General features: G+C 37.6%; 1 long non-coding RNA gene across 1 annotated transcript in view; it reads left to right on the plus strand.

Annotated features, from left to right (window-relative positions):
* Positions 1 to 658: 658 nt before the first annotated feature.
* The window catches only part of LOC132114553 (uncharacterized), a 50,154-nt gene continuing 27,139 nt past the window's right edge, over positions 659 to 23,673 (plus strand). The window contains exon 1 of the long non-coding RNA XR_009425333.1: positions 659 to 754. This is a non-coding gene — a long non-coding RNA (uncharacterized LOC132114553). The remainder of the gene's footprint in view (positions 755 to 23,673) is intronic.

Below are 23,673 nucleotides of genomic sequence, written 5' to 3' on the forward strand. Positions count from 1 at the left end.
ACAGCACTCTGTGAATAGCCAGCTTCTTTGGCAATGAATGTTTGTGGCTTACCCTCCTTGTGAAGGATGTCAATGATTGTTTTCTGGACAACTGTCAGATCAGCTGTCTTCCCCATTACTGTGTAGCCTAGTGAACAAAACTGAGAGACCCTTTTGAAGGCTCAGGAAACCTTTACAGGTGTTTTGAGTTGATTAGCTGATTGACACGTCATCATATTCTAATTTGTTGAGATAGTGAATTGGTGGGTTTTTGTTAAATATGAGCCAAAATCATCACAATTAAAAGAACCAAAGACTGAAACTACTTCAGTCTGTGTGCACTGAATTTATTTAATACACGAGTTTCACAATATGAGTTGAATTACTGAAATAAACTAACTTTTCCACGACATTTATTGAGATGCACCTGTATCTGTTTGATTAATAAAAGTTCTCTATACTTCAATGTTTGTAATGATTTTAACTAGGGCTCGTCGATAATTCGATAACGATAATTATCATCATGATATAATTTTCGTCGATAAAACGATATGAAGAGTTCGATAAATGTTCGATATAATGTTTATGCGCCACAATCGGAACAAAACGGCGCGACTTATTTGAATCGCGCCACGTGGGCCGTTTATCCGCTCGGATCAAAGTTCAAACTGTCCCGAGCTCATTAGAGCATGTTTACACGGTCACGCTAACATTAAGCAGCGCTGTGAGATCCAGTGTGAAGCTCTTGAATTCAGCGATGAACACAAATGACTCGGTGAGTTAAACTAGTTTAAAGCCAAACAGGAGAAACATTGTGAGACACTGACGAGACAGTCAGAAGGCTTTTCGATCTACAAATGCCATCATTTACTATGGATTTACTGTAGCAACACTTACTGCACCATGTTATTGTTGCAGAAATGTGGGATATTCACACTGAATGTTATTAAAGGAGTAATGGTATATCGTTGTAGTAGTAGGGATTTGTGACTAAGCTATAGCATGTGTGCATTTATAGCTATAGCATATTTTTATACTACTGTTTTTCATACACAAGCTAACGTTACCTAAAATTGATATGATACTGATATGGATAATGAACAAAAATTTACCTCTGCATCCTAGCTCAAGCTACTATCAAATGTGCATTTCTAAGAGACAAAAAGTGATATTATTATTAATATTGTTATTATTATTATTATTATTATTATTATTATCAGGCAACCCAACCCTGTTTCTTTATTTGGAACAATATCACTCATTAGAACATCCAGAAACTAAGAAATTAATTTGTCTATTTAGATATTTATTTTGTTTAAAATTAAATGAAAAAAAAAAAATAATGGTCTGGTTTCTACAACTTTCAATTTGGAGCAAAAATCTGGCCTTAAGCTTGAAAGAAATAAAGAGTTGACATTTATCGTGATAATAATTGATATCCACTTATATTCACACAAAACAAGGGGAGTCCGCCTTTAATTACTATGCCGCCCGCAGTTGGAATCAGCTTCCAGAAGAGATCAGATGTGCTAAAACACTAGTCACATTTAAATCTAGACTTAAAACTCCTCTGTTTAGCTGTGCATTTATTGAATGAGCACTGTGCAATGTCCGAACTGATTGCACTATATTTTCACTGTTTTTTTATTTTATTTTATTTTATTTTATTTTATGTGAAATCATTTTCTAACTGTTTTAAATTCATTTTAAATAAGACATTTTTTAAATAATTTTAAAAGTTTTAAAATTGCTTGTTTTACTCTTGTTCTTCATTATTATTTTACTTTCTTTTATGTAAAGAATTACCATTGTGTACGAAATGTGCTATATAAATAAACTTGCCGTCAAATTAGGGCTCTGCGATATGGCTTATATATATATATATATATATATATATATATATATATATATATATATATATATATAAATATTAGCCATATCGCAGTGCCCTAATTTGACAGACCGTCTTGACCAAGTTCAGAGACTCAAAGAAAGAAAAGGTCTCCCCTCTGGTGGCGTATTCGTGAAAATACATGAGATGAAATAAACGATTCACATCACCGTCCTAAAATGGCCTACATTTTGCACTTTATTATTTTTTTTCAAAGGGCCTATATTGCAAATACTGTATACTTATTCTAAAGATTGATGTTAAAAGATCTTCCATCCAACTCTTAGTTGTATTCCCCTGCAGCATTCTCTCCTACTATGTATATTTAAAAAAAAAAAATTGGACCTGTTTCTCTCTGTGGATTACCGCCCCCCCCCCCCCCCCCCCCCCCGATATATGTGTATAGGTTTTTTGGTTTTACAGTCTGTTTGATACCGCAGTGCACCACCTTTGTAATTTGTGGTCATCTATAAAGTGCACTCAAATCTGTCTCTTATTAATTAATAAATAATGGTAATCATAGGATATTAACATTAGTAATAATGTTACCAAAGGAGCATGAGGATCTTTGAATCAAAACCTTAGTAAGTGTGCCCTCTGGTGGTAGACATTAGCCTTCACATACTTTGATGTGTCCTCAGTGGGGTTTATTGAGCTTCAGCAGGCCTGGCCCTGCAGTTCGCCTCTGGATTTCCTCTAACTCCACTTGACGTCTCTCTTTTCCTTCATTGGAGGGATTAATTTCGACACTATATTGATGTGGTCTCTTTGTAGGAGAAAGCGGGAGGACTTAGCACTGAAATCGAACAGGCTGAACGCTCTGAAAAAGGATTTCTACTGCATTTCTCACCTGTCAATTCTCTTGCACTGAGAGGAGTTAATTTTTTTTATCACTTGAGTGTTTGCCAGTGGAAATCGAGAGCGTTATGTTCATTTGACTGTGATGCGCGTGTTCATCTCATTTCATGCTCAGGACTGTAAATGGAAAGAAAACCATTTTTAACTTGTTTTCTCTTCATTTCTCGGTGTCTGTCTGGCTGTGCCTCTCTCACCTCTTTCTCCCTCCTCCTTTTAAATGATGAAATCAACTTTTGGCCCAGTAGCAGCGAATAGAGGTGTCCCGTTCTTTCAGGGCTTTGAATGCATCTGCGTTTATGAATGCACAACAGGCATAGGGAGACTGAGATGATAAACTTTGATTTGTATGCAAATTGTTTCTTTTGTTCTGCATTTGTTGGCTGCCAGAGATCTTTTACTTATAGCTTACTCGCTCCTTTTCTATAATGCAAATGCACAACTGATTCATCTGTTGGTTGATAAAACATTTAATCAACATCCCTGGCAGAGTTTAAAACTAAATAGGCTACATTCATAAGATGACTCTGTAGGAGTCGGAAAATCCTTTGACAAAGTGAAAACATCGCATTTCACTCTGTCTGGCATATCTCTCTAGTTAGTTCCTCAGGGCCAGTCTCTGTGTCTGTTCAAGGGCCATCTCGCTCTCTCGTCCTCTCACATTTTCCATGTTGTCACTAGTGTAAGGGGAATGCTACATGAGGCTGGTGACTGTCCTCGTGCCCTCTTTCTTTCATATCCAGCTGGCCCTTGCTTCTCCTCTTGAACCACCAGTGTGATTCTTGACTCCAGACGTCCCAGCTGGTTGAATCAGGCCAGTCAACAGGCCAAACTGATTCTGAGGGGGTACTGCAGTGTTTTGGCGATTCATCCGGGTCATGTCAGAAGATCTGTCAACACATCAGTACGTTTGGGACGTGTTCTGACCTGTGTTCATATGTCCCACTGATGTGTGACACTGCCCCTGCTACATTGGACATTTGTGGTCCTGTGCCAGTTTGGATGTAAAAGTGTACAAGTGCTCACAACAGAATGAATTTATTTTTCAATGAAGGGCAAGTGTACAAGTCTGACCAACAAAGTGAATTTCAGGGCAGTTGACTCGCACTCTTGTCACATACTTCTCAATTCGGAGAGGGTTTTGTGCACTAGCAAGTACTTTTTGAAGAGAACTTTTCATCCTTGTTTCAATTAGCATTTTAGGTGAATAATGCCATTTTTAATGCCTAAAGCAGTTGTTCTCAAACTTTTTGACTCCAGGAGCCTCCATTGTCTAAGATTTGAAGGCCCAACTTCTGTAGTTTGTGGTTTACTGGATTTTGAAAAATTTGGATTAATAAAAATGGTAATGATAACTCGAATTCTATAGGCTACCTGCTAAAATATTTATTAACTTGGAAAAATGCCAATGGTATTTTAAGATTTATATATATATATATATATATATATATATATATATATATATATATATATATATATATATATATATATATATATATATATATATATATATAATATACATATATATATATAATATACATAAAGTACAGACCAAGAGTTTGGACACACCTTCTCATTCAAAGAGTTTTCTTTATTTTCATGACTATGAAAATTGTAGAGTCACACTGAAGGCATCAAGGGCTATTTGACCAAGAAGGAGAGTGATGGGGTGCTGCGCCAGATGACCTGGCCTCCACAGTCACCGGACCTGAACCCAATCGAGATGGTTTAGGGGTGAGCTGGACCGCAGACAGAAGGCAAAAGGGCCAACAAGTGCTAAGCATCTCTCGGGGAACTCCTTCAAGACTGTTGGAAACCATTTCAGGTGACTACCTCTTGAAGCTCATCAAGAAAATGCCAAGAGTGTGCAAAGCAGTAATCAAAGCAAAAGGTGGCTACTTTGAAGAACCTAGAATATGACCTATTTTCAGTTGTTTCACACTTTTTTGTTATGTATATAATTCCATATATAATTCCACATGTGTTTATTCATAGTTTTGATGCCTTCAGTGTGAATCTACAATTTTCATAGTCATGAAAATAAAGAAAACTCTTTGAATGAGAAGGTGTGTCCAAACTTTTGGTCTGTACTGCATATATATATAATATACAGGTTTCAGTAGCTTTTATAAGGCATTGTTTCTTTGTATAGAATTTAGAGCTAGTAAAGAACCACCTCAGAGTCGACTCAAATGACAGAAAGATGCCTCATGTTAATACCAAAAGGGATTCTGAAATCTTTGAATGAATACAGTAAGCTATAAACAGTTTGGCGCATTTTGTTAAGTACCTTTGTTAAGCTAATTTCGTGAAGTAGGCTACATGGCTTTATATTTACATGACACATATTATAGAGCAGAGCTAGAAACACTGGGATGAATTATTGATCATAAACCCATTATCTCTAGCATAATTTATTCATGAGCGCATTAACAAGCTACAGATGCTTAGGAGTGATTGTTTCTCCATTGTTACTATTTTACACTCAAAAGCTAATTCTGAAAGGATGATTCCACAGGCTTTTGTTTGATTGGCGCTTTGTCGAAGAAAATGGCCCAGAACAGCATTTGTGAAATCGTTTTGATTTACCGCTTCTTTTTTTTCGCGCGCGTGTTTCTTTTTGAGCGCGAACTTGTAAACACTGATGGAATAACGCGTTCCATAATGACAGAGTGGGCGCGCAGAGTGTCTCCTGTGGCGTCTCTCCATCTCAATAATAGGTCAACAGCTGTATTTAAAAAATTAATCACATTTCTTGGCAGTCGCAAAGGTTAGCTCGTTGCGCTTGGAGATGCAACCGGAGCACTCTGATCGGCGGAAAATCTCGCCGGAGATGAGTGGAGCAGCCTTTGATGAGACAAGCATGTAAATGATTTGTGTCTTTATAGGACACGCGTGTGCGTATTCTCCACTGGCGTGTGCGGAAACAAGTTCGACTGATTGCTTTGCGTTTGTAGTCTGTGCATTTGTTCGGAACACTCCACGTGCACACAGAGGCCTATACACTTATCCATCACTGAGCAATCAGACCGGAACTGGCATTTAGATTAGTAGGCAGCAACAGTGCTTTATCAACAGAACTTCAAACTTAGACATATTCATATTAGGTGTGCTGTTGGGTACAGATGATGGTGTGAATATGTTAGGCTACCATCCCCAATCACCCTGTAGGCCTTTAAAAAAAAACCTGTTTACCCTTTACCAATTTGAAATATTGATGTTTTCACAAGCTTCATACAAATTACTCTAAGAGATATCAAGATGTGTGTGAACATTCGGATGAAATATTCATACGTACTTCAAATTGCTTTTAGTTACTTTAAAATATTCACACTGTTTTGCCCCCCCCCCCCCCCCAACGGGCTGACAGAACAGATTGACTTCTGCTCATTTTCATTCATCGCGTCATATAAAGATGTGTCAGAAGTGAAAGTCACAGGCCTATAAATTTGAGTGTTTAACCAAAATGTGCAGTTTCTTAAATTGCTTTTTAATCTATAAATTGAAAATAGTTCAGTATAGAGACAATTAAACAGGGTTGAACATTTATTTAAAATCATTCTGCAGGCTTTATACTTAATTCATCTTTACTGCTAGATTTGACAATATTAAAGATATAGTTCAACCAAAAATGAAAATTGTCATCATTTATTTACTCACCCTCATATATTTTGAAGAATGCTGGTAATCAAACAGTTGTTGCTTCCCATTGAATGCCATCGTATCTCTTTCCCTAATATGGAGGCCAATGCTTGGCTCTTCAAAATTCTTCAAAATCTCTTCATTTGCATTCAACAAAAGAAAGAAACTTATACAAGTTTGGAACGACATCAGGGTGAGTAAATGATGACAGAATTAAAATTTTTTTGGTGAGCTATTCCTTTAAAAAGAAATAAACTATATATGTAACACCATTCCTTAATTCAAAAACTTTTATATTTTAATTTTACGATTTTATAGTTTTATATCCTACATGTCTTGTCCTACACTGTAAAATAAACAAATAAATAAAAGGAAAAATGAAAATGTAGTGGTTATTTTCTGCCAGGACATCCAGTAATTTTCTGAACATCTCCATTATCCCTAAAACACAATGTAGTGAAGTGCAAAATTCTAAATACAGGTAGAACACCTGTAAAATAATGAATAAATGAATAAATAAATACAGAATAATATCTCCTATATTAATATTAGGTTAATACAGTACATTGTGCACTATATTTTTATGGATTTTTGTTCTACAGTAGTACTCAAGAATCAGTGAAAGATGATTTTAACTGGGATGGGATTCTAGAGGCAGTACCATGTCAGTCCATCCCTCTGTTTCCCATCTTTTCTGTGTGCTCCAGTGCTCCGAAATCTCTCTCCCAGCATGTATTGGAGGTGTGTATTCTATCAGAAGGGACATTTGCCTGTTCTTAGCTGTAACTACATTAACGTCTACCTGACATTAATATCTACCTTGCGTTAAAGTATTCACACATGAACGGTGTATGTTTATGTGTGATATTAGATTAGTTTGCAGCACGTTTGTCTCCCACACAGATTAAAATGTCATATTTCTGCTTAGGCCTGCTGTCCTTGATTGAGGGCTGTTGTAATATGTTCAGGTAAGCACAGTTAATCAGCTTTGGCTGTGTGCTTGCAGTAGAGCTGGATTTCATTTGATATGATTTGTATCTGTCACGCATATGGCCTTAAACCAAAGAGGAGATTTTCATAAATGTGTACAAATATGGATTTGACATTTAAGTACATTTATTTATTTTCTAATATATGTGTCTATACCAGTAACATTACTGTTTTGATAATTATGATAGGATTAAACACAATATTCAGGTTGCGTGTTCACACTGTCACTCAAATTCAGTTTCAGTGTTTTAGGAATTACCTCACTTAATGTTACTTGCTAATGAAGAAATATTTACAACATTGCACACAACTTTTTTTTTTTTTTTTTTTTAAACCTAAGCCTTAATACTAATAAAAAGAGAGATGAAGGCTAACTGTTGATCACCTTGGTGTAATTAACGAATATATAGAACTAATAGGGGAAAATATGTAAATAAATAACTATTTGGAGTAATAAAAGCTATGCAGAAATGCAGTGTATTTAATATTATGTCATAATATTTAATTTTACAATGATAAAACTAAAGATTGTTTTGAAACTAAAGATTTACTTGAAACACTGACTGAAGATTAAAAAAAAAGAACAGGAAAAATAACTATCAAAATTCTTCAGCGAATATAATTCTACAAAATTAAATTTGACATATTTGAGTTCTAATAGTAGATTTGTTGTGCAGTTTATATTTTCTTTCATCATATCAGATCTGTAACGTTAGTCTCTGGTTGGCAAGTCAGAAGTCATTGAATTGAATGAGAGTGTTGCCCCTAACGGCAATCTAAACTAAAGTACACGTTTTTTGGTTTATCACTTTATGAGGCAAACTTTTTAATGGGACCAGACTACGTTCTTGTTGGATGTTCCATATCCATTCCAAAGTCTGTAATTCGGGTGCTTTTTTGCCTGAGTCAGTCACGCTAGTGGTTTTTGAATGGACTGAAAACAGCAGTGTGGCGTTTGCATAAAACTAGCACCTCTGTTGTGATGTGTGCATGTGTATAGGGAGTAGGGATGTTGATTATACAGACACAGACGTCTTGCCTCCCCTCATTCCTGTTGCCTGTGATCTAAATGGCCTTCTCATTTTTTGTGAGCACTACCTGGCACGCAATCTCTCTCCTTTCCTCTTCCTCTCTCTCTTGATTTCTCTCTGTCTCTCTCACTAACTCATAGCTCTCGCTACCCTCTCCTTCTCTCTGCAGGATATTGAGAAGGACCTTTCTCAGGAAGCAGAGGCCCATGGGGTGTTGGGAGGTAGAGAGACACAAAGCAACACTAGTGGATCACATTTCAGTATGTAGGTAAAACAGATGCACTTTTTAACTTTTCAGACCGCAGGTAGCAAAGACTTTTGGGTGAAAGAGTGCTGATAGAGTGGCCTTGAAAGGAGTGTAATGAGAGGCCTAAAATAAAGTGTTACCATGATTTTTTTTTACTCTGTCTAGCTTGTTAACTGAAGATATTGATGAAATGTTGACCACAATAATTTAACACATTTATATAATTCAATATTACTGATTCATTCTGCTTTCTAAAGACTGAAGTCAGAAGTCGTGCTATTAATTGCAGTTATTTTATTCTATTGATACCCTAAATTTTAAAAATAGAAATAATAATCGGCATAATTTTGTTGGTTAATTTCCATTCCAACATTATGTAAACTACATGCAAAATAGTTTGTATTTGTATAACTTTAGCAAAAATAAATAATAATAATTCTGTACCACTGTCACATCCAGCATGTTAATTTTTTTTATTTTTTTAGGTGTATATATATACTGTATATATAAAAAAATATTTCCATTCTTTGTGTGTGTGTGTAAAGTGTCATACACCTACATTTGAACCAAATGGAATTATTGCAGATAATATTTTAAGAATTTGCCTTTGTTCAGAGACAACATAAAAGTTAATTATTGAATTTAAGGGACAACTTGTTGTGTTTAGAATAATAGACTTATTAGTTGTCCACACTCAATACAATTGGGTTGTTACACATAACAAAATGTAACTGCCTTTATATTTAAGGAAGGGGTTCCCTCTTTATGGGATCATCATATTTTGGTGTCCTTGCCATTAAAAGTTTGAAAACGCTTGCCTTAAGCAATTGTGAGCTTTCTACTACTGTATTTGCTATTTTGAAAAATTACTTTAATAAATCTCAGTTCTCAATGATTTTTCACTGATAAGACAGTGTAAGCAATGGAAATAGATCAGTGTCACTGCAGCATCTTAGATTTAGATCAGTAAAGTAAAAGAAGATCGGTACTTCAACTGTAATCTCCCTTTCGAAGTAGAATCAAGACCCAGATTGAAAAAAGGCTCCTGTTATGAGCTGTGTAGGGTCTCCAGCATTAAAGGTATGTGTGTTTCTGTGTTGAAAAAAATAAATGTTGTGTTCCGAGCTGTCAGATGTTTGTGTGGCAGCTGCACGAGGATCTGACAGCCTATGAATCAAAAGCAGCCCTGCACCAGCAGCAATTAATATGCAAACCGAGAAGACGGCTTAAGTTTAATTTATATAATATTCCCCAAAGAATCATTATTATTCTAGGATCTTGCCAGCAACATTTGGCCTATAAAGAAATTAACTTTGTCTCCTTGTTAAGTACACCAATGCATCAAGCTATAATCTCTGCAATAGATGAATCATATTCCATATTATACAAGACGAATGTATTCATATTTCATATTTTTCTAATTTTTCCTGTCTGACCATCTGTATGTATTAAGTCTCAGTAAGATTAATCTCTTGATCCTATTGCAGTAGGAGGCAGGTGTTTTTCCTAATACATCTATGAGTAAATAAGGCCTAGTATCAGGACATAATCCCCTGCATTATTTTTTATATCTCACGCCAATGTCACAATTTCTATTGTGTGTGCATATATGTGTGTGTGTGTGTGTGTGAGACCGGTGGGGGTAGCATATACCCAGACATTTCCTAAGAGCAGCATTGTGAATATCAGTGGTGTATGAAATTGCTCGGAATGTCTCCGGATCATAGTGCTAAATCATTTAAAAGCTCCTTCCCCTTGCAAGGGGATCCATCTTGACAGGAAAGTGTGCATAGATGTATGTATGCATGTGTGAGAAATGAGGAAACTGGAGGTGTTTTAAAGAAAGAAAGCAAGGGTCAATGCAATTGTGACCTCTGTCCTTTGCTGCATTACCAGGTTCTTTGCGATTAGCAAATCAGCTTCTCATTCATAATGTAAAGTGATCGAGCAACAGCATAAGTCTGGTGTCAGTCAAATCTGTTCAAGTCTGGTCTCTTGTTACGTGTCGTGTGCATATACTAATATTCTCAGTGCAGTTTGCAGCTCTCACAGATATTCACGTCCTGTCGGAGGCACTTTAGGCATACTGATTAGGATGGCCATTTGCAATATGAAAATGAATTCCTGAGCCCTCCAGTTCCTTTCATCTGGGACTGATCTCGGGTCAGGCCCCACAAGGCTCATGCACGCTAGGTAATTCATCCTCCGTATTATCTCAATAATGATAAATTCGTAGCTTTATGAGTAGAGATGTATCAGCTGATGGAGCTTTGGATGTTATTTAGGAAGGGTTTTGGATCACTTTTGCCCTCTAATCCTACGGATAATTAAGGAGGGGCTGTAATTTATTCCTGTGATGGTAGCTAAAGATTTTTAGCATCATTACTCCAGTCTTCAGTGTCACGTGGTCATTCAAAAAACATTCTAATAATTATACCAAACGTTGTATATAATATATAAAAAATTATGTAATAGGCTGTTTAAATAATACAAAAATACCCAGCAAAAATATAAATTTGACATAATTGTTCTTTATTTAGAATAGCTTTAACCCTCTGGGCTTCTTCGTAAATGGGTCACACTTAGCTTCCTCCCGCCCGAAAATGGGCGAAGCCTTAAAATTGTACTTTACTTTTTCCCAGGATAACCAATCAAATATATTTTTGTTCTATAATTTTTTCTGATTATTATTTAGAATTTTTAGATTTTTTTATGATACTTTGCATTAATTATATAATTTTTATGAGCTATTTTTTCCATTAGAATTAATATATCATTTTTTATTTTATATTTATTTAAAAAATAAATTCAATAAATGCAGCATTTCACATCAAAATAGAGTGCCAGCCTAAAAAAAAAATGTTCCAGGAGAAGAACTTCATCTAGTGGCTTTAAAAAATAGCCACTTTTGTGTAATGTCCTGTACCAGCCTGTAGGCTGTCTATAGCTTCCTATATATCCTCTATAGAAAGGCTTTTTGATTCCTTTTGTTGTTTTAGACATGATTTCTCTATCTTATTCGTTTTTTTTATTTAGATATACATTTAGATATTCTAAAAGATGATTACTTTATTTTCTTAACAAAAATGTTTAGATAAGTATCAGGTTTTGCATTATGATTACAATCAAACTATAGCATTTGGTTAGAAAGGGAACACAATGTGTGTGTGTGTGTGTATGTGTGAGTGAATGTGTGTGTGTGTGTGTGTTGCATTTGAGCGAGAGTCTCTTTTTGTATTTTTTATTTATTTATTTTTGCATATTCTCAAAATTTGCTGTTGCAGTCTTACCAGTCTCTCTCTTTCTCTCTCTCTCTCTCTCTCTCTCTCTCTCTCTCTCTCTCTCTCTCTCTCTCTCTCTCTCTCTCTGTCTGTGTGTGTGTGTGTGTGTGTGTGTGTGTGTGCATTTGAGCAAGTTTTTTTTTTTTCATTTATTGATTTTTATGTGGAATATTCTACAAATTTGCTGTTGCAGTCTTACCAGTCTCTCTCTCTCTCTCTCTCTCTCTCTCTCTCTCTCTCTCTCTCTCTCTCTCTCTCTCTCTCTCTCTCTCTCTCTCTCTCTGTGTGTGTGCATTTGAGCAAGTTTTTTTTTTTTTCATTTATTGATTTTTATGTGGAATATTCTACAAATTTGCTGTTGCAGCCGCCAGTTTATCTGTGTGTTTGTGTGCGTGGGTGTGTGTGTGTGTGTGGGGGGGGATCTTATTTGCACTCTTGATGTTCTAGAGTGTCACCCCTTCATTGCTGTACACTTTTTTTCAGCACAGTTGCTGATCTGTAGCTTGTACCACCAAAAGTTTCTCTGAGTTTTCCTATTTTTTCGTATTTCCCATTCATTTCCTATGTCGCCCGTTTTCGGGCGGGAGGAAGCTAAGTGTGACTTTTTTTTTTACGACCCTTTAACATATCAGAATCATCTCCTTGATTTTTTTGTGTGTTCATATAGGTAATACAACAAAAGTCACCAAGTTTCATCCCCATCCGATGAAGCAAAAAAATTAAACATTTCAAAACGTTCAAGTTTTCGCCCGTTTTCGGGCGAAGAAACATGTTGTTGTTGTTGTTGTTATTATTATAGCATTATACATATTTATATTATTATAATCATTACTGTTGTATAATTATTTTTTCTTAAGACAAGGGAAGTCTAACCACTCCCAATGATTAACCAGCTGTTTTTGATTGCTTACTAATTGTTTAAGATCACTTGTTTGAACATTTGGTGTGTATCCTGAAGAAGGCTTTGAAGCCAAAATGCGTAGATCTACCTTTTTAATAATTTTAATGATTTAGCCAATTTAATTAAAAGCTTTTTATTGTTACTACAAGTGCCTTGGAGTAATTCATCTTTTCAGTTGATATTTACCTCTAAATATCCAAAGAGCACCATTTCATTATGTGAGGAGACCAGCGGCATTCTTGACTCCTGTTGTTTTGTATGTTGTTATGCTTGCTGGAACCGCACTAGTATCCGTTAAGGTTATCGAAGCCCCAGAACAGTCTGTGTTGAACACTGTCTTAGTTTATGTGCGTGCTCAAGTTTAGATCTGGCCTGTCAGGCTAATTGATGACTACTGAGTGCATTTCGGAAGCTGAGGGCACGGAAATTCCTCGGGAAAGTCCCTGTTGCATGTCTTTTGGGCCTCTCATTGAAGGCTGAAAGACTGGCAGGGACACTTCAACCCTTCATGGAGTGACTGGGTTACACCCACCCTCCTTCCTTCCTCACAGCATGCATATGGGCTCCTTCTGAGCAACAAGGTTAACACTTGTGTCTTGGGAGTGGCAGCGTCTGCTGTCTGTCTGTCTGTCTGTCTTGATTCACGCATGAACCCTGTTATTGTGTCTTTGTTTCTCTCTCTCTCTCTCTCTCTCTCCTCTATCATTTAGAAATCAGACTAAGTAAAGACTGTAATCTAGTTTTCTTTTTGTTCCTTGTAATAAGTTTTTAATTATGAGCCTTTGGGGCCTTCATTTTCATACAGACTTCACGGTGAACACCGCGCACACTATTGTACAGATCGTGACTCCCGGCTGGCATTCATTAAGGCTTGTAATTGATTGCACATGGCAGTGGAATATGTGATATGTATGTTCCCTCACACGAAAGGTGCAGAGGGGAATTGCCTGGTCGTAGTATTGTTAGCCATCTCCTGGGGGGACAGATTTCCTGTGCTTGCTTTGCACGCGTGGCATGCTGTTGACCAAGTGACGGGCCAGTGGTGAAGTTAACACCACATGCCAGAAAATACTATCAAAGCTGACAGTTACGGCTTGGAAGAAAAGGGCACATTCTCCATATACATAAGAGAAAAAAAAGGGCATAACTTGCTATCTTTCCATAGTTTTTCATACCTATAAAATGAGTTTAAAAAACTAGAAAAGGAAAAAAAACAAAAAAACACTGGCTTTTCGAGAGAAAGTGAGGCCTACAGATCAGGTAACTGCTCATACTGGACATGTGTATGCAATTACGCCGTGATGTACACAAACTCTTTGTTGTCTGTGAGATGACGGATGGCTATAAGTAATCGCCACATCTGAAATTTGATCTCCAAAGTTCCCTTGAAAGAGCGTCTGATCTGTATGTCCAGGGAGTATCTAAAGATATCACCACTCTTACAGATGTTTTTGGTGAAATCAGATTAGATATGAATGTGATGGCTTGGTCGAAAACTATTATCCTTAATAATAATAAACCAAGAAAAAACATATTAGACATTTTTTTTTTTGTTAAAGTAATTGTGTTTTACATTTACATTTGTCATTTAAATACATTTTTCGAAGTATTTCTTATGGAGCCCTGCACATTTGGAAAGATATTAATCATTAATATGTGTATATTTCTCTTACCTGCAAGTCATGTGCAGGAATCCTACATACTACATAAAGTATTAACAAAATGTAACTTTTTTTTTTTTTTTTTTTAATTAATGAATTATTATCCATGCCAACAGCATTTTAGGTCTTTCATTCCAGGCCAGGTATAGGCGATTTATGTTGTAAAACTTTTATTAAAAAAAGAAAAGAAAAACCCAAACAAACATAAAAACACGTATTTATAGTACACGTCTTTTTATAGTGGTGTAATCATTAATCAATTGATTTGTCATGTAAATGCCAACAATCCTGTGGTGATTGACCACAACAAACTGTCGATTTCAATCTCCTGCCTGTCAGACTCCAAAGCATTATTTATAAACAGCTGTTGCCATGTGCAAGTTGTGTTCATATTTTTCTGAATCTTTCAGTTGTCCATATGCATCATGGATAAGTGTTTTGAAATGTCTTGGCTTGTTTGTGACCTAAAACACTGTTTATGTCAATGGAAGACCACAATGCAGAGAAATGTCATATTTTTGTGGATGGGGCCTAAGCCATACTGGGAATGTGGCATGACAAATGTGTGCACATAAACTCAAGAAGTGATATCAAACCCAAATGAATATGAAAATGAAACTCGTGGATGTTTGTGTGTGTGAGTGCTTCACAACGCATGTGAGAATGAAAAGTTTTGCGAACCTGTAACCTCTCTTCCCCTGCCAGTAATCTCCTCAGAACCCTGTAATCCTGAGCGTATGCAGATGCCGCGACAGGAATATTGCTGTTCATATTCTTAATCTGCTCTCAAATGCCTTTCTGTTCCCCTGACGAAGCGCCCCCTGCTCACGCGTTCTGCAGGGAATTAAGTGTACTACACAGGATTCACGCAGAGGTAGACATCCCGTCTCGCCCAAAAATCCAGCCGAGACGGAGGTCAAGGTGGAGCTTTAAGGAACAGCCGTGCTCATGTGAGGCCTCTGATGCTGTATTTTTCATAAACAAAGCATATGAAAGTGTGGAGGTAGAGGGGAGAAAGTCAAGGAGGAAACTTGAAAGCACTGGATTGATGAGTGCCTGCATTGGAAATCTAAGAAGGAGTAAAGCTGGTTTAAGTTGACCTGGTTAAGCTGTGTGCCCGTTTCATGTGACAGAGAGAGACAAGCCTGCACACCTCAGTGAGAGGCTGGATATTATGCATTAAAGGCTTCTGTAGACAGGTAGACAGATAGAAAGACTCAAGCAGGCAACATGCAGGGTCTCATCAGTAGGAAACATATCACGACACAGCCTGCTGTAGAGCTTTGAGTCTGTTTGAGAACCTTTCCATGGATCACCCTTATGATTCTCATGACATATTAATATGCACGTTAATGTTAACAACATGTGTTATACTAATCTGACTAGTTCATGCTCTTAGTATGGATTATTTGTGTTTTTGAATGATTGTAAAATTATGACATAATTTCATCTGTTAGAGCCCATTCACATTGCATTTTTGTTGTCTGTAGGGGTGGGCGTTATGACCAAAATCACTATACGAACAATTTTATTTCACTGTAACAGAATATATTATCACACATTTATTTGTGCTTTAAGTAAGGTCTTGATATCAAAGATTTGTATACCATAGAAATTTCATAATTCTTGTCACCAGTCTCAAAAATACTAGCCTCAATAATACTAAAAAGAAACAAACAAAACTCATTGAAGACAAGTAAACAGTCAACGATTATATGAGATTAAGAAACAATAGGACAAAAAACAGGTAATGCTATATACATTGTATAAAGTAAGCAGATGTCTTTAATAAGAAGACATATACATTTATGTAAAGTTATAAAAGTGTTTTAGCTCACTATAAGAACAGTCTGGATACAATATACTATTACACATGTTTTCCTTCTAAGCTGTTTATGAATACTTACAAAGATGACATTTTGACACATTTTGTGAGTATTTAACAGTTCAAGGCCTATAAAGGGGCAAAAATAACATTAAGTTTTCATGACCATGTAGAACAGCAAATCCACGTGAGCGTGTAACCACGATAGAAAGGATAGTACAAAATCTCTACCGGTTGACAAATTTAGCAATTAATCGAGTCTACCGTTATACTGTATCTCCCACTCCTAGTTAACTGTTTCTTTAAATGCTCAGGCTCAACGATATTATTCCTCTGTGTTGTTATTGTTAGAACTGTGATGTGAAGTCCCCAATTCTCATAGAATAAGAATGATTATTAAAACTTAATCCACCGTTCAGATTTTTTTTAAAGGAACACTTCTTAATCCGAGTATAGCATCAAGTCAGTGGGATATTGAACTGGTCAGTTAAGTAGCAGAAGGGGTTGTTAATCAGTTTCAGCTGCTTTGGTGTTAATTAAATTAACAACAGGTGGACTAGATTGGCGACAATGAAACAAACCCCAAAACAGGAATGCTTCTACAAGTAGAGTCCACTGACATTTTTTTCCCCCTACTCATATGTTCTTTTTCTTTTTCAATAGTTTTGCATTTGGGCAGGGTTCAGTGTCACTACTGGTAGCATGAGGCGATACCTGGACCCTAGAGGTTGCACAGGCAGTCCAAATTCTCCAGGATGGCACATCAATGCTTGCCGTTGCCAGAAAGTTTGCAGTGTCTCCCAGCACAGTCTTGAGCATGGAGGAGATTCCAGGAGACAGGCAGTTACTCTAGGAGAGCTGGACAGGTCTGTGGTAGAAGGTCCTGAACCCATCAGCAGTACAAGTATCTGCTCCTTTGTGCAAGGAGGAACAGGATGAGCACTGGCAGGGCCCTACAAAAGGACCAAACAATCAGAAACGAACTTCATGAGGGTGGCCTGAGGGCCCGATGTCCTCTAGTGGGCCCTGTGCTCACTGCCTGGCACTGTGGAGCTTGATTGGCATTTACTATTGAACACCAGAATTGGCAGGTCTGCCCCTGGCGCCCTGTGCTTTTTACAGATGAAAGCAGGTTCACCCCGAGCACATGTGACAGACGTGAAAGGGTCTGGAGAAGCTGTGGAGAGCGTTATGCTGCCTGTAACATCGTTCAGCATGACCGGTTTGGTGGTGGGTCAGTGATGGTCTGAGGAGACATATCCATGGAGGGACACACAGACCTCTACAGGCTAGACAATTGAACCCTGACTAATGGCTTAGGTATTGGGATGAAATCCTTGGACCAATTGTCAGACCCTACGCTGGTGCAGTGGGTCCTGGGTTCCGCCTGGTGCACAACATGATACTATTGAATGGCCCCTGCGCTCTCCTGACCTAAATCCAATAGAACACCTCTGGGACATTATGTTTCGGTCCATCCGACACCACCAGGTTGAACCTCAGACTGTCCAGGAGCTGTGAATTCAGCCCTCTGTATATTGATACTTTTTATTTCCATCAAATGTTAAGGTGTCCTTTCGTTCCTAACACATTACCCAGTATCACATCCACATCCCACAAATATATCAGTATAGATATCCAGCATTAAATTTTCCCCAGTGAGATCCGGGGAATATTTATTTAATATGAACACTTTTCAAAGTGTTCCTTTAATTTTTTTGAGCAGTGTAGTTATCGTCCTTGCACGCAATTGTGGCGTTTTGTTCCTGAATCAATAAGTATTTTTGAACTAATCGGCTGAATCACTGAGCAGCTTGACTGACAGAGAGTCATGTGTTTTTTTTCTAAAAGAATCACTGAGTTTGATTAAATAAGTTGAATAAATGATTAAATGACTCATTAATTTTTGCCCAAATCAACTAATGGCATCACAATTGTAACATGCAGAAAGAGTATTTTGAGCCTCTTTAGCCTTGCATGTTGCAGTCAGCTTGTTACAGATCGTCCACCCTCTAGTTTAGATAAACAGCACTCTTAATAAGTTTAAAACCTCTAACCACCTATGATTTATTTAGTTTTCTTTATTTTCTCTTAATCTACTTTTTATGGATTGAGCATGCTCTGGTATAAATGCTGCCAGTCAGTGGGTGCTGTGTGTGTGTGTGTGTGTGTTTGTGTCAGCAGGTAAGGCCAGCGTTCCAGCGGAGTGTAAAAATGTGCCAGTTGGATTGACACCCGACTGACAGATACCAGAGAAACTCACTCTCCCTTCAGACACTCGAGATTATTCTCAAGGAGCTAAAGCTATAAACAAAACATCATCAATGGCTGCACTCATGGATTGCCATCCTCTGGTTTTTTTTTCTTTTGTGTAGCCATTTCTGCCCCACCCCCGTTATTCAATAAAACATGGAAGAAGACTAAAATGTAGCAAAGAGAAGATTTTTTTTTTTGTGCCGTTTCGTAAAGAAACACTCATTCAATTATAAATGAATTGAGAGGAGCCTGTTCAACTCACCGAGCGGAACTAGGGGGCGATGGTGTGTGATGGAAATTCATTCTTTTGAGACAACATGCTGTACATTTGCATGTGACGCTTTTGTGTTTGCGTTAATTCTTCTATTCTAAAAAAAAAAGCATCCTGTGTCACAATCCTCAGCCCTGCAGAGCTAGTTCAGTGAACAGTAAATGGAAAACGGTTGGTTTGGTTTGTGTGCGTGTTTTGTTTATATTGGAGTGTGTTTGATTTTTATTTATTTTTTTCTCCCAGCTACGAGCCACACTTCTCAAGTGCATCCACTTAATTTTCTCTGTCCCAATTTCAACGCATCCTATGGAAAATGCTGATTAGTCTTTTACTTTCTATCCCCTTCTTCAGGTCACCTTGTAAGGAAGGACGTCTGGCGGGTGGGTGCGTGTTGGGGGGAGGCAGCCAAGTGCCACACACACTCCTTAAGACTTATGAGTGCATCATAACCTTGACCAAGACAATCTGTTCAACGACACTTAGCGAAGATTCCTCATGATGTTCCTCAGAGCCGCTGGGACTCGGCTCTTCTGTTCTTTCTGTGTGCTATCAGCTCGGCACCAGATCGTGCTCATACCACTCAACGGCCATTGCTCCATTTGCAAGATAAATCTGGACCGCTGTGTCAAATCAATCACAACTGTCATTTCATCCACACAGACCACAGTACTAAATTGAAGCCTTTTTGCCCATATGCACTCCAAATAGTCATCAATTCTCCTCCGTACATTCATTGTTTGCTTTGACAGCTGCAGGCAGGTAATGAATGATCAGGTAGTTTAATTTTGAGATGCCTTGGGTCAGCTCGGACGCTAGGTGGCAGTTGTTTGATAATACTGTGCCGTCCTTTTCCAGTACTGTGATTGTATGTCTCATCTTCCTTTACTCAGCGAGAGGGAATGGTATTATATCACGTTTTCACTTTTTTTGCATGGTTGTCGTACATGTGTCGACATTGTCTGTTAGCAAATGTCTGAAATGTGTATTTGGATAAATATTTGTGTGTCGCCGGGGATGCGAGTAAGAACAAACAAGTGTTCCTGTAGGCCTTTGGTGAGGGACCCTACAGGCTTACAGCATGTCTACAGTGTGAATAAAGCATGAAACTGTCGTTCTGTTCTGAGGTCACGGCTCTGATCCCTGTCCTCCTTCTTGTTAGTCGATAATAAACATGGCTTGTCCACTAACGGATGACATGGAAAGGAAGATTTAGTAAGCGGCTGCGGGTTTTATTTTTTTATTACTTATATGTGTTATTTCTTTTTGACATTGGATTAGGGATGTTAGTTTTTAAATAACATGAATTTTCTGCCGATTGGGGTCACCGTGGGCAGACGTCATTTTTGGGACGTTGGGGAAAATTCCACAAACGTCGGCGATTAGCAACTGAAAATATATATATATATTTTTCCTTCTATCAAATGTATTTTAAACAGCAGATAACACAACATATTTGTAAAGTATCCTGACACTGGAAGATAATCCTCACCCATGTGACTCATTTACAAGTGCTGTCGGTTTAGCTCATGCAAAAACAAGGATCACTTTACTTTCACTGACAATTTTTTATTTTTTTTTGCCTCTCTCGCTCTTTCTTTCTGACTCACCTTGCCAAATGTGCTATTGTGTTGTACAGAGATGAGAAATGAGGGGCTTTCTGTGCTGCTGATAGCTGATATTTGATATCACAGCCTTGCAACAATTCATCCTAATGTGCTGTTTAAAGGATTTGTTGGCTCATAATGCACTGATATTAGTTTAAAATATTGCTACTTTGCAAAGCAGCGCAGATGGGCCGGGCTGATGCAGCAGGCGTGAGGGAACAGGCTGAAATGCTCAGATATGAGATGTATTAAATGCACGAGTGATTTGGATGCGTTTTACTGTAATTGATTCTTTTCAAAGGTGTCTTCTCACTTTTCACCCCCCCCCGTCTCTCTATATCCCTCGCACCTTCTTTCTTGTGCATTTTTGTGAAGCACTGGAGTGTAACATTTTTTTAATATTATACATTTTTCTATTTCTTGAGGTTTCGACTCCTAATAGCTAGTTAAAATGAAAATTCTGTAATCTTTTACTCCCTGTCATTTCAAACCTGCAATCTGTAAAACACAAAAGATATTCTGAAAATATATCCGTTTTGTTGTCCATGTACAATGAACGTCAGTCATGTCTAGTGTCTCTGTGAACTAAAACAAACAGAACATTCTTCAAAATACCTTTTTCTTTGTATTGCTAAAGAAAAAAAAATAAGACAGGTTTGCGATGACATTATAAGAGTAAATAATTACAGAATTTTAATAACTGCTGATTGTCTCATGTTTATGCATCATTTTCACAGTATACAGAGCAGATTTATTGTATATTATGTGAAATTATTCTTGCACATTTTTAACAAAAGAATCATTAATCTAGGCTTATGTGCATTTACAGTAAGTCCTGCATCAGTCAGTGTTCTCTAAGCTTTCCATCCTTTTAACCAAGTACAATAATATTTCTTTTTTTATCTACAGTGTGAAGGTTTTCCCTCACCAGCTCATTGTTGTTGTTCATTTTCCCAATTTTCTATGTTTTTTTTTTTTTTTGGTGTGAACGCCAGGGCAGAAGTGGGTGTTGTCTGTATAGTGTAACAATGTGAAATGCAAAAAACAAGGGCCATTACCTACATGCACTGTATTCATAAACAAGGCATAAGTTATTTTAGAAATGAGGTAATTAAGCAGTTCCAAAATGAACCCAGCCCCCGCTCTGAGCGCTGTCATTTGCATGCCTTTGAATATGCTGCGTGTCTCTAAGGGGTTTTCCTGCTGATGAGATTCTCAACGCCATGCCGTCTTTGTTTTAAACACCGCAAATAAACAAACAAAAGCATCCTGGATGCCAGACTGCTCCTTCTCTATCTTTCTCTTTGTGAACGACCTACAGCCGCGATCCTGTCTGAAAAGGACGTTTACCTGGTCAAAAAAAAAAAAAACACTTGCTAATGGTGATTAGAAAAGAACATGAGAGAAAAACAAGAGAGAAGTTGAGTCACAGATCTTTTCTTTTGGTCTTAATTAGAAAGACCATACATCAGCGAGGCTGTGCCTCTATTCATCCAGCTGATTGGGGACATGACAAATGAATGAGGGAATAAACAGGGTGTCAGCGGAGAGAGGGAGAGATGGATGACTATTGGTCTAAAGAGAATGGAGCGGTACAGTTAACCCTGGCTCTGGGCCAAGGCCTGTAGTCTCCTTTCCTCTCACCTCACCCCTCAGGCCCAACTCAACCCGACACACCCTGCCCTTGGTCCTGACCCTGCTTCCACTTCCATTTATTAGAAAATCAACACCCTTAAAGGAAAACACACACACATACCTTCATCACTATGCATCACGGTACCTTCGACCGCTGCCTCTTTTAGCAAAAGGGAGCGCGAAATAATACAATAATCATTAACAAGGTATTTCAAAGATGGGTTTAATAACTTTTTTGGACCTGTGCTGGATGTATTACTCAGAGTTCAGATGAATGAGTGCAACGAATGTGTAGCACTTGTTGTGAAGATGTAATTATGAATTAGACACAGTGAAAACAGCTGCCGTATTTGAAAAGAGTCGATTAAATGCCGACTGTGCACAATGCTTCGTTAAATTCAACCCGACTCCTTTCAGTACTAGAGCTGGCCGGGCTAATGGGTTCATTCAAGTGTTTCAGTGAGTGAGAAGGAGAGAGAGAGAGAGACAAGGAAGCAGAGAGATTGCGAGGTCATTGTGAATTAAAAACTATTAAAGGCTTCAAAGGAGATATCATTTAAAATGGCACTATTTTTTCTTTCTCTGAAAACTATGCAGGACTGAATGGTGTTATGGAGATAAATAGTTTATTTATATTAGTTGTAATTTTACAAAGATTAATGTGGTTCTCATCACCTTTCATTTATCCTTCTATTCACCCACCCACCTTTCGAGCAGACTTTGACTTTCATTAGAAAATATAGAAATAACTGACTGAATTGGTTTTTCAATTACTGGAATCGAGCCGCACACTGGCTAAACAAAGATATTCTGGCAGGAACCAACCAGACAAGCGGAGATTATACATTACTTCAATATGAGATTTAATAACTCACATTTTCTTTTATTGTTTTTCTATTTTCATTCTACTCCTTTCCGGAGCTTAGGCGCTCGCTGGCTGTTTAATAGGCAGAGAAAGATGCGCTTCTTTCCACAGTCAGTGTGTTAACAAAGACGTCCAGAATGAGTTCGGTGTGCTAGCTGCAATACAGAGAATCCTCAATCAGAAGACTTGAAATTGGATTCATAGTTCACTTCATGGAAAGCAGCAGAAAATATTAAATCATTTTCTTTATTGGATTAAATTAATTATGGAGAGACTTCACATTAGATATAGGCTAAAAGGGCTTTTAATGTGCTCAATAAGAGCCTTCAGCCTTTCTTGGAATAGGCATAAATCTATCTCTACTGCTTATTACAGTCGGTTCCTTTCCACTGCCTGCCTTTATTTAAAGTATTAGTCATTTTTTCAACAGAGTATATGCCCTTCAAATTCTTAATCTAACTTCCGCTGTTCTCCAAGCAGAGACAAATATAAGCAGACATACGTGCACACACACTGTTTTTCTTTATTTACGTGTTGTGCTTTAAACTCAAGGTGCATTATGGGTGGTCACACTTGTCACTGACCATTCTTCATGTTAAATTGATATTTCTTAACATCCTAAGCAAAGCCGGCACTGCTTTGGTTGCAGTGACCATATCATCTTTTGATGTAGGACTTTATGAAGCTCGAAGTGAAAAGCTCATACCTAGGGATTTGTCAATGATGTCATCACAATTCA

The sequence above is a fragment of the Carassius carassius genome, chromosome 3 (assembly GCF_963082965.1).
Source record: "Carassius carassius chromosome 3, fCarCar2.1, whole genome shotgun sequence".
NCBI classification, from domain to species: Eukaryota; Metazoa; Chordata; class Actinopteri; order Cypriniformes; family Cyprinidae; genus Carassius; species Carassius carassius.